This window comes from Cheilinus undulatus, linkage group 9 (genome assembly GCF_018320785.1).
Source record: "Cheilinus undulatus linkage group 9, ASM1832078v1, whole genome shotgun sequence".
Taxonomy (NCBI): Eukaryota; Metazoa; Chordata; class Actinopteri; order Labriformes; family Labridae; genus Cheilinus; species Cheilinus undulatus.
In genome coordinates, this window is record NC_054873.1 from 15,269,098 (window position 1) to 15,281,892 (window position 12,795).

The 12,795-nt window shown below is 38.9% G+C and overlaps 1 protein-coding gene across 1 annotated transcript in view; it reads left to right on the top strand.

The window, feature by feature from the left end:
* Positions 1-12,795, top strand: part of srpk2 (SRSF protein kinase 2) — a 122,474-nt gene that overhangs the window by 58,658 nt on the left and 51,021 nt on the right. The window lies entirely within an intron of this gene.

Sequence of the window (12,795 nt, forward strand, 5' to 3'; positions counted from 1 at the left end):
ATGGTGGCACATATGAGCAAGGCCACTTACTCTGGAGTAGTGCACAGTCATCATTACACCTAACAGTTTAAACCCAGTAAAATGGTGCTTCTGCTTCTCTTTGCCCTCCAAAGGATTGAATAAGCCAAACTGGAGAAACTGTAATGTTTATTTGGATGTCATAAGGTGATTTTTAAACACACTGACAAGAAACACTCAAAAACAAGAGGGATTTACGCAGACATGTTACTTTGTTTATTTAGAAACACCCACATTTTTGGACAACATAAATGTGTTTTTGGACACGTTTGTGGAAACACATTGATCAACACTGAAGCATGAAAACAAGATCTCTATTATTGCCTTTGCTTGGATTGACAGGCCTATATTATTCTAAAGATTAACACACATATATAGAGCTCATTAAGGTTGGCATTCAGTTTGATTGGCAGTGATTAATAGATATGATTTAGAGTCTGTGTCTGAAAACTAATACAGTGATACAACTTCACAGCAGGATTATGGGTACCAAGCTGAGGGGGTGTTATCTATGAAACCTCATGGGAGTGGAGACAGCATGGCATTACTGTAACTGCAGTAAGAGAAATCTCAATAAATTCAATGAAAAAAAAAAACAAAATGATGCCAATAAATAGAAAAAATGAGTTTATGTAAATGAGGACTGCTTTCTCCCTTGCAAACCTATGTAGTGTATGTAGTTACAGGGACATATGAAGAATATCATCAATGTATATTTTGACCATATTTGTGCAGACACACTTTACATTTAGTAAGCTGTTGAAAAACATCTGTATAAATTAGCGCCCGACCGATAGGGGATTTTTGGGGCCAATGCCGATACCAATACTGGGGCTAAAAAAAAAATGATATCCAGTATATCGGCCGATAACTGATATATCAGCCGATATATGAAATAAGAACATTGATATACACATATGTACTCTACATGAACACAAATTTATATATGTATAATCTTTGTCTATTTCACAAAGATGCAACTGAGACGACTTTAAAACGCCGTATAATAGTCTTATCTTAGATAATGGTGGACATGTTAATTAACAGTCGCATTTATTATTTATTCTTTACTCCTGCGTCTCTACTCCTCTAAGCAGTAGAGACACAACTGGTCGACTACAATTCCCACAATGCTCTGCATGTCAAAAAATATGGCTGCCCACCGAAGAAAGTCAAAATACATGATCGAAAATGGATTAAAAATGGATAAAAAAGATGCTTATTATCAGATGTAACGCTGTGGGTATAATCTCCAAAGACCCCGAAAAGTCACCGACGTTCCGGGCTCACTACAGCGGCGTCCCTTAGAGCTACAGAGACATCGATGGTAGCAAACGAATGGCAAAATGGTTAGCTTTCAGAGGAAAAAAGAGTAAGTTCCTATGATTTATAGTCATCAACGTTATCAGCGTTTTTATAAACTGTGTCACGTTTTGTTGTATAGGACAACACTGTCCTCAGAGATTCCGGAAGTCATCCAGGTTCTGTGCTCTCTAGAAAATGTTGAGCTATGAATGCTTGGAAGACATGATAAGAAAGGCACAACGGAGAGCTTTCATGGATCAGTGCTGCGTGAGCTCTAAGGGTTAATATATCGGCTACATATTGGCCGATCAATCAGTCAGGCTCTAGTATAAATATTTATTATTGTAACTATATCCCGTCTTTATTTTGGTTTAAATTAAATGTGGCTTTAAATATTGCTTTTCTGATAACTATTGGGACTTATGTTTGCTTTATTGGGAACTGTTGGCTCAAAATTCATAACTAGATTGGATGAGTATTGGTAGGTTCCCAAAGCTGGGTGTTGTATCTCTTCTTTCCATCAATATTTGATAAATGAGCTGGTTCATAAATCAAAATATTGTTTATACCAAATATAGCATACCTGCATGGCAATTAATCAAATGCCAGTGTCCATTACAATTTTAGCCTTCAATAAGAACTGAGCGCTGTAGCCTACAACTAATAATGTGATATTTTTAGGCTATGTAACAATACGTGATTTTTATCAATCACATGCTCTTTCTCTCAATACAGTTGTCCATATTGATATGGCATACTTCTCACTAATTCCTGCTTGCATTAATACTGATACACCATGCTGCTGCTGCTGGCAAAGCTTTACCTCCTCCTTCCCAGCCTCCTCCTTTATAGCATAAAGGTTGTTGTACCCTCGTATTGAGATTGATGCTACTATGAATTGTTTTTCAACTCATTTTATTGTATTCAGTGTGCATTTTCATTTATGTATCCATCCATTCTAGCTATGCACTCCCTGGAAGGTCAAAACATGTTTTTTGGCTAACCCAGGGAGCATCTTTTGAATAAGAGATGTTTGTTTTTCAAATCACAAGGCTTTAAAAATGTGGATGTATTGCCAATTATGCGAACCATAATCAATGTTGATTCATGTAGAGCAGCGGGCGATGGAAAGCTTTAAACACATGATGAAGAAGAAGAAAAAATAGGCTTCTCTATGTGCCCACAGTATGTCAGCTTGAACATTTCACACTCATACTGTGTTCATATGCACATGGCTTCTCGTGAGTTTCTGCTGTGACTGAGCATGGGCGGATGTAACCTGCACAATAACAGGCTTTGTGGCCACTGACGTCACTGGAATGTATAAATACAGAATGTAGAGAATGAGTGCACTATATGGAGTGTAGCATGCACCATACAATGTAAGATATAGCAGATACCCGTCGGCTCTGTGTGCATAAAATGCTGTTAGATGTTTCTGTTCAGAGCAGAATGCACCATGAACACCAGGCTAATGGATTTTTTTTACCCACAGCACACAAAAACACACATGATGCACTCAAAAACATGAAAAGGAACATGGTTTTCTCAGTGTGCAGGCATGCTTTTGCTGGTGTTTATTTTTTTTTTGTGCTCAGGAGACAGAAATGTGCTTGTCCTGCTTGCTCTGCAGCCGTGACTTCCACTGCCTCGAGGTATTTTGTGTCTGTGTTTTTTTTGCACACATGCGCACATATGCTACCCCACCAGCCATGTAGAGCTCCTGTTTTCCAATGCAAATTTTATTCCAAGTCAACCGGTTTTATCACAAGGGATTTCCATGCTGTCACAGATGGGCGCTGCAGCTTTATTTTTAGTGCACCAGAACGGTTATATTTGTGGGGACTGTATAGATTCCGAGCATTAGCCTTTTGTTGACAGTCATCTTTAAGTGTTTTTGCTTTTTTGCAGTGTGTGTATGATTGCGCACGCCTTTCGCCGTGTATCCACTGTGGAGTTGAGTCAATGCTGCGTGGCGTGTGGCCCTGTATCCATCGGCTGCCTGTGGGGAATTTCAGCAACAGTCAATTCAGAGTGTATAGATTAGTTTCCCCTGCACCCTGCTGCTCAAAGCACAGCCTTTTATCTCTCTTTCTCTGTCTATTAATTACAATAGAAACTATTTATTTAGCTTCAACCATGCATACAACTCTGTAACCCCATTTTATTGCAATCAGATAACAGCCTTTATTTGAGATTTTAGCCCATTAGCTGCTGCTTTTTTCATAGTTTGTGAAAAGGTGCATAATATAATTCCTGCAAGAGGCAGATCTGACAATGACGTCCAAGTTTTTGCTGCAAAATGCTTACTTAAAGTAGACTTATTGCACTGCACTGTGCTTATCTTGTATGTCCAGGAACAGGACTTTGCAGACAAAATAACTAGAAAGCATTAAAATTAAAAGACTTTTCTACCTGCATGAAAAATAAACCAAGTTATGTGCTACTGCAACTCTTAAAGGGCAACAATGTGACTAAATAAGCTCTTTTATTGGCTAATCTAATAATGATAATACCTGTGCATTGATTTATGCTCAAAGGCTTAAAAGATAACTGTTTTTATCTATTCTACTTCATTTTAATTTTTTTGTACCATTCAGAAAATTGACCTCTAGCGGCTTGGAATGACTAAACTAGCGAGTCTATGGTTCTGTAGGCCTCTTTTCCCTTGTTTTTATTGCTGCATGTAGTTAAAGAGGAGTCAGGAGGACACGTGGAGACAGCAACTCATCCAAAACACATTCCTGCACATCAACATTCCTGCACAACTTTGCCGCTCATTTTGTGGCGTACCTGAATTGTCGAGAGGCTCTCGCCAAGCTTGAAGGGCTGGATGGTTTTCAAAGCACCAGAGAGATCAAAGGCCGAGAGTCTCTGCTGCTTTTTGGCCTCTCGAGGTGACAGTAAGCCCCATCCAGAACAAGATAAAGGAGCTTTTTACACCACTGATGCAGAATCTGTTTCTTTGTGCTTTGTGTGTTCAGTGTCACTGGTCTTAGGAGACTGGGAAGTCCGGGACTTGGCTTTTTTGAAGCCAACTGGACATTGGAGTGAATAGCCTAAATCCAAGTCTGTGATACTATGGACCATAGTCCTGGGTGTGTAAGAGAAAGCCCAAAACATTTCAGTCTCTAAGGCATTCATTAGTTTTACAGGAAGAGCTTTAAAAATACAGATTTATCCAAGGAAGGAAAACTTTAGTTATAAGAAAGGATCCTGAACACTTTCTTTCTTCCTGATACTGACTCCATACTGATACTGATATGGTTTGGCCCCTTAAAGTGAAGTAAACTTTTGTTTTTGTTTCCCCTGAGCATTATTGTGTTCACTGCTGCTGCAAGTGGCCTAAAGCTGTTAAAACACTCTCAAACATAGTTTTGAAATGCCTCTTCCTGTTATATAAGTAACTGAAATGTTTACATCACCTCTGATAGCTGCTTGGACCCTTGATGTGATGCTCTGCCTAAAAAGACCACTCTGACCCAGTTCAGTCCAATAAGTTGTTTTAAGGTGTTTCGTCTGACACCTGCAGGCAAATTTAAAGATATGAAAAATTTGCCTGCAGGTGTCAGACGAATTTAAAGATATGAAAAATAGCTTAACAAAACAGTCAGTAAAACAGTCAGAAAACTTCCTTGTGCTTCCTTATATTGGCTGATTATGAGTCATTATTCAAAGCAGTTCCTGTCTGCAGTGACACAGAAGGCCACATCTCAGGGTCTTTTTCTCTCCATTATGGGCCGCTCAGGCCCTCTCCTCCTCATGACAAGACTGCAGAACAGCCTGCTAATGGTTGTCACAGCCCATGTGACATCAGTTTTAGGAACTCACGATGGTGGCTAATGCTAAGCTAGCAGCAGAAATGATCTAAAAATTCATTAAAAAATGGATAAAAAGACAACCAGTATCAGAGTTTCTGGTTTGGATTTAATCTTTAAATGCCCTGGAAGGTCACCCAAGTTCCAGGCTCGCTAGAAAAGCAACCATAAGGGCTATGAAGGCATGGATAGCAGCATTAGAATGGCAAAACGGAGGGTTTCCGGAGGGAAATAAAAAGTAAACTGCCATGATTAATGGCTCAAAAGTTATTTAAAATGTAATAACCTGTATCTCTTCTTGTTGTCAGATAATGTCGATCTCAGAGGATTAACTGAAAGGTGCAGACTGAACCAGGAAGTTCTCTTCTGTCATGTTTAGTTTCCTATCCGCTGTATATTGTTGTTGCACCCCACATGCAGGACTTCCCTAACTGAGTCAGTAACTTCACTCATGGTGCAAAAAGTGTCTAATGCCCAAACGCACTCTGGGAAACTCTGCAGATTACAGGGTGTTTGTCAAATAATCTGAGTATGATTACAAAAATACTTAAAATGATTTGAGCTCTATTTACTTAAAACAAATGTGGAGCTGAAATAGCTAATTTGGATTTTTAGGTTGGCACAACTTAATTTTTAAACAACCTTTGACTTTTTGGTCTGACAGTCTGAGCTCATTATCTTTTTTTGGTGGCTTCGACACTGATTTAAACAGATTAACATCAATAAGATGATGCATGGGAGCATTTACCACCGCTGCTTTGAGAGGATGAAGAGGGTGACTGTACAGAAGCAGCAGCTAGTATTGTGAACCTGCATGCTTCTCAAAGCAGAAGCTGGAGTAATCGAATGTCTGTTTTTAGCTGATCACCTTCCTAAAGGACCAAATGTCACTGACATTTATTATTCGTTGACAAAATTAACACTGATTACATGTAACTTAATGATCAAGGCTCCAAGTTTTGAATGAAAAAAAAGATAATTTCTTTAGTTTTGTGGCATTGATTTTATTTTCTTCGCAAGTAATGGGAGGTTCAAGTGCTAATTAGGCCACCTCACTCTTTCATGTATTGTTTCTTCATGTTTTTGATTCCTTGCTCCTTTTACTCCTTAAGTAGCTGGTAAAAAAAATGCTCTAATGCCAAGAAGAAACCCAAGAATTCAAAAAAGTGTAGTGTTCATTTTTCAGTCTTATGATGTATACAATATGAAGATCAAGCATGCATCTTATGCTGATGTATTGAATCGATGTCTGGCTGTAGGAAACAACATCCAGCAGAACCTTAATGTGCAGCGGGAGGTTATGTGGGGGCAGTGATGGCAGGCTGCATCCTGAAAATAGCGATGAGATCTCAGCTCTGCACACAGACGGAGCCTCTGGAGGAGAGGAGAGAGTGAGTCAGCTGTCCTGCCGACACGGGGCTGAGATGGAGAGACGGAGAGAGCGAAAGATTAACGATTAATCGTTCAGACGTAGAGACACCACCATGAGAATGGATAAGCAGAGCTGAAGGACACCCGTGGTCTGAAAACCCACGCCTTAACATTGAGAGGAGAGGAGGATGATGCTCCTGTTGCTAAGGAATACCTGTTACCTTGGTGATAACGAGACAAGAATGACTCATCAAGTTTGAACCTGAGAGCGGTCAGCTGTTCTGCACAGCGTCTCGCTGGTCAGAGGTGTGTTAGCAGCGCTCCGTGAGCTCTTTGTCATTAACAGCAGGACACAGAGCTGGAGTCCGAGTCTCAGAAGGATTAAATTATTAGATCCAATTAATCTGAAAGCGGGGGAGAGAGCAGAAAGTGAAACTAATAATCCTGCAGAGGAAAAATATGAAGTGACTGTACAAGTTCAAGGTGCATTTTCTCAGACTGTGTCAGAAGCTCTTTTTAATGTAATTATGTTTGGGAATTCTGCACATTAGCTTGACTTGACTTGGGATGACAAGCCTTACACAGTGTTCAAAGAAAAGATTATAAAGGCACTCACAGGTCATAAATACATTTGTTTTCTTTTCTCAAATAAAGACAAAACTATTTTAGTTTCCTTTTCCTTTCGGCTCTTTAAATATGTGTCATTAAATGGGACAAAGGCAGCGAGACCCAGATTCATCACAAGCAAACAGGAAAAAACAAGACATTGTGGAATTCTTTAAACTGGTTCAGGTCCTGATTTGTTGTCGATGGAGAAAAAGTAACACAAGCTGCAAAAACAAGTCAAAACATTCATGACTAAAAAGGAAACTAGCCCAATCTGTGTGGTTTAAGGATTTTTGGGTTTTCAAAAATAACTTCATACAACAAAAGCACTGATTGTATTTTGTTTTTACTATCGTCATCATTTAAAGTCAGTAGAAAAGTTCAATACAGTTGCTGCTTTAATTTTACTTTTTTAACACCACCACCAGAAGTAGTCTCTACAAGAACAAAAATGAAACTGATGGTATATAACATGAGGACAGTACACATTCTATAAGATTACACATTTGTCATATCCATGATTAAATCTTATTGTACAGAATATACAGTACTCAGAAGATTTTTAGGCATGTTTAGGCCAAAAATTGAGGCTGAAGTAAGGCATAAATGTGGAGAGCAAGCGATCGGGCAGTTGTGTTCTGGATGTCCTTGCATTACAAGGGGCGTGGGAGAATAATAACAGAAATAACAAAGTCCACACTTGTGGAGTGGAGAACATGGTAGATGTGGTGAGTCAGCACAACCTAGGGTACCACCCAGCAGGTAGCAGGGTTGCCATGAGCCTTTGGTCATGCTCTGGATGTCCCAAGGGCCTGAAAACCGTTGACAGTAAGATATCTTGATAAGAAAAAAGGGATGAAGATGAGGCCTAATGACCTTGACATTAGATGTATGACCTGATATGTAGTCAGTTCATCCTTGATTCAGAGTAGACATTTGTGAGAAGTTTGAAGAAAACCCCTTCCAAGTGGTCCAGAAATTTCTTGTTCACAGTATTGACCAGTACAGACAGATGGACAGCCACAAAACATCATCATTTCAGTCCTGTCTATGGGCCATGCAAAGACATGACAATACTAACATAAGCAACATGTAATGAATAATGGCCGACCTTTCCAACCATTTTGATGTAGCTTCATGATGAACGAGCTAACCATCTATTTTCCTTAGATTGATTGGTTGGGATTGGAGATGAAAACAATACAGAACAATGTGATTGCCATGGCATTATTCTCTCCTATCACAGAGACTCCATAGTCCTATCAGGACTCCATAGTTGTTAAAAAAAAGTTATTTAAAAGAATAAGTTAGCTGTTAGAAATAGTTGCACTTTGTGACATGTTTTCTAGTGTTTTAGATGTTGCACTCTCAGTCAGTAATTACAGCGCCAGTGCTGTCCAGGGACTGTTACACAATGTGGTATGAAGAGGAATTTATTAGCTATAGAAACTGCTGCGACCAGTCATGACTGCACTCTTGATACTGGTCTTCTCCCTTTAGATATGCTCAAGTTAAATCTGTATACATTTCTTGTGTAAGCATGGCTTTTCTAAAGCACATATTTTGAGTTTGTACAGCTTGCATGACAGGGAAAGTGAATGATGGAGTGTAGACTTTATTTTGTGTAGGTTAGAAACAGGCCAGACCAGTCAGAAAGGCTTAAAACTCAAAGTTTGAAGTTCATATAGAAAATATAAGTGGAAAGAAACTTTACAAGTCCTTTTGTTATAGATATATGAAGTAAACCATGCCTGATTCAGGAGAACATGCTGGTCTGGAGAAAATGTAACAATCGTGCTGCAGATGCCATTGTAGGGTGTGAGATTTGAAATCTGACAGCGGGCAGCATGTGTGCAGATGTGTGTTCATGACACCCACACTTGGGTGGGTGTAAAAAGCTGTCCGGGCATGTCAACACTCATAACAAGATGTTGAAGGATGGAAAACTTCTGCAGTTATTAACCTCTAAAGTTCAAAGTTATAAGCTGAGAGCGTCCTGTCTCAACCTGTGCTCTGCAGTGATTGAAACCGCATCACTGCAGAAGTGGACCATGCATCCCAAACTCACACATTCAGCGTCTTTTGTAACATAAAAATGCTAAAACACACAGGACATTCCTGATGGTTCTCTCATTCTGGCCTGAGGCAAGGTTATCAAACACATACACATGTACAGGCACTCACTTGTCAAGCTGAACCATCAGTCATTTTACCATTCTTTTAATCAGCACATCTCTTTTATTATAGCCACACTCTGATGATGCTGGGTTCATTTTGTCCCAGCAGTGACCAAATCACACACTGGTATGCTTTCAGTGAGTAAAATGACAGTGATCATCACAAAGCTTACCGCAGCAAATAACTAGTCACAAATATGCAAAACTTTGCCTTTTATATTCTTGATTGATGCCATTGTTTTTGGATCTTTTTTAATTTTAATTTTTTACCTTTTTGAAAAATAAATTATTTTTTTAACATATCAAAACTTAAGCAAAACCTGAATCTGGATGCTTTTCCCAAAACTTATTTTGCTGTTAAGCAGTCACTTTTGTGACTTTTCAACACTTTAAGGGTCCATTTTTTTCTGTGATGTTGATGACTTTTTTGATTCACTCGTGCCTCAACAAATGCAATTGAGTCAGAAATGCTCTCATCATACTATTTACCATTTTATTGCAAAACAAAATGGTAAATAGGGTCTGCTCAAAAGTTGTCCCTGGGTTAGTCAAGCATGCTTTGACTTTCCAGGGAGTGTATACCTAGAAACCCCCATAGAGATGGATACAAAAATGACAATGCGTACTGAATACAGTACAGTTAGTTCAAAAGCAGTTAACCCATAGCAGCATCAGTCTCCAAATGTGGATGCAACAACCTTTATGCTATAAAGGAGGAGGCTGGGGTGGAGGAAGTGAAGCTTTGCCAGCGTTGGACATCAGCATTAATGCAACAAGGGACTAGTGAGAAGTACATCATATTTAAATGGACCGCTGTGTTGAGAGGAAGAGCTGTGATTGGCTGTGGGAGTAGATAATTGGGATCAGCTGGCTGTCAGCTGACCATGGCTTGGCGTATGACTACTGTGTCCTGCATTATTAATTTTTTTTTTTTCTGGAGCTGCACAATATTATTGGCATGATACTGGTATTGGCTTTAAAAGTTATTGTTTTGGGCATGAACATTTCTGGCAATATTTAAATCCGATATACCAGCTGTAATTATCTGTTGTAGGTCTAAGTTTGTGGAGTTTGGGGCATGACTGTCAGACCTACATCAGCTGAAGTCTTTTCTTTGTTCATCCTTATTCCTCAAACTTTTTATAAGGACTGACGTTTTATTCTAAACTACTTTAAGAGTGATGGGAAAAAGTATTTTTCCCCTATTTTTTGCCCCTAAGTTCTGCCACCCAAGTATAGTGTCATTCTGTGGGGAACACTGTCAGTGCTGTTGATGCACCCACGTATCTGCTGAACATCAACATCAGCCAGTAAAACTGAAGTCAATAGATGATGTTTATGTGTTGTGCCTTTTCAATTTAATTCTTGCAAGTAGTACACCTTTTGTTTTGTTTTGATTGGTTTTCATGGAATAACATGAGAGAAAAAGTCTTACACTTAAAAGGTGTGATTAAAAAAAAGCATCATTATAGGCTAAATTTGATATTCAAAACATAGGCATTGGTAACAGCACAGATTTTTATGATCATACGCTTTTCTCAAAATACATATAGAAAACAGCCTACAATTAAATCTTTAAACAAATAATGGAACGGAAATGCAAATGACCATGCAGCAAGATTTTTGAGTGTCATACATGCTTAGAAATACAATTCTATCCTACCTACCAGCTATTATGGTGCAGAAGTATAGATATATTCTTCAACAAAAAGTGGTCAGATTCGACAACAGCTTTAAAAAGAATTACAGTTTAGAAAACGGAAATGTTGAAGGCTAAAAATAAGTACATCTGAAGCACAGGAGAGGTAGACAGGGACCCTTCAGGAGCAAATTGAATCTCCAAGTGTGCAAATTAGTGCCAATAAGTGGGGAGAATTGATTATCACACCTTTTAACCAGAGGAGGGAACTAATCATATTAAGTGGCTCTCAGGCATCAGTGCGTACTGTTGAACCACACTGGAACATTTCAGAGTTCGGAGTTTTGATTTTGTTTGCATAGTTGACATAAAACTACTAAACCTAACTAAAACTATTAAAAAAGAGGTAAAAATGTCACTCTTTGTAGAAAACGTAAAACAAGAAACCTGAGCAGTGCGGTTCTGAAACACTGAGTTCAGCGTACCAGGCAGCTGTTAATATCTTAGAGGTAGACTGACTTAATGACATAGAGAATTAATCTAGAAGGGCACACGAGTAACACAGATGTTTACCAGTGTCAAAATCCTGTCCTTTCTATGTACCAACCCTGATTCCAGTGTATTAGGTTGATACCAAGCCTAGGTACCACTGTATGCATAAAACTTTAATGTTACGCTCTGATCAGTATTGTTCTTTTTTGTGTCATATATTAATCTGGCAGTCAAATATTGCATGACCACCCTAGGAATGTAGGATTCTTCTCTGGCCCTTGCTGCAACCTTTGATTAAGTGTTATGAGGGGAAAATGGGGTCAGTTGTTTTTCCATAGTGTTGTGCTGACATGTACACATGGCACCAAAAACATGACCTCATTTACAGAGGCTAATGTACAGTCTCAGGAAAGACAACTGTCAACATTACTCTGATTTCACTCAGGTATTTGAGCTTTTAAAGTAGAATTTGACACCTCACCTGTAAATAACCAAAGAAAAAAAAAAAAGAAATCAAATGAAAGAATACATACGAACATGAGTTTATTTCCTTTCTGAGCCAATAGTAAAGCAGAAGAAAGATAATGTCTAATCACAGAGTTGGTTTGAGAGCCCTGACTTGAGTTCACTGTTGTGTTTTGCTCTTTAAAGATGAGCTTGTTGTCAGCCCGGCTGTTTGCCTGTTTTCCACTTGCTCAGCAGTCGAGCTCCCTCCACCTCCACCTGCATGTCTCTCAGTGTAGTTTAAGGTGTAAGGATGTGTTTGAGTGTAGAGCATCTGTTGTCATGTAAACATACTGTACACCCACATGCAGAGTATGACTTTGTTTAAAGGTTTTTTGTTTTTGAATGCAACAAAGAAAATCCTGCTTTAGCTTTTATTTTGTCATTATTTTTATTCATGATTGGATGCAGAAAATAACCTCACTCATCATTTTCTTTTTCCATTTTGTATATTTTCTCTCGTCTGCTTGTGTCTCTATTTGGTGCTGTCTGCATATCTCATTAGGCCTTTTCTCCTCTCTTGTTTTTGCTCTGTCAGTCTTTATCTTTCTGTTCCCTGAACTTTTTCCTTTAATTATTCCTCTCTCCTCTCTGTTATGAATGCATATTTTCAGTCTGTGCATGCGTCGCTACTTGCTGAAAGAGTGACTTGGTTTTTTGGTTTCGCCTGTCCCCCCTCTTGATCTTTTCCTCCACTTTCTTTTTCCTTTTCTCCCCATATTCTTAAATCCTCTTCATCATGTCACCATCTTTCATCTTTCTTCCTGCCTGTCTGTCTCTCAGGCGGTGGCGTCTTTGCTATCTTAATGTTTTTGCAGCTCGGCTCGGGTCCAGAAAGTTCTGTAAGGCTAAGTGTTTTCAGCAG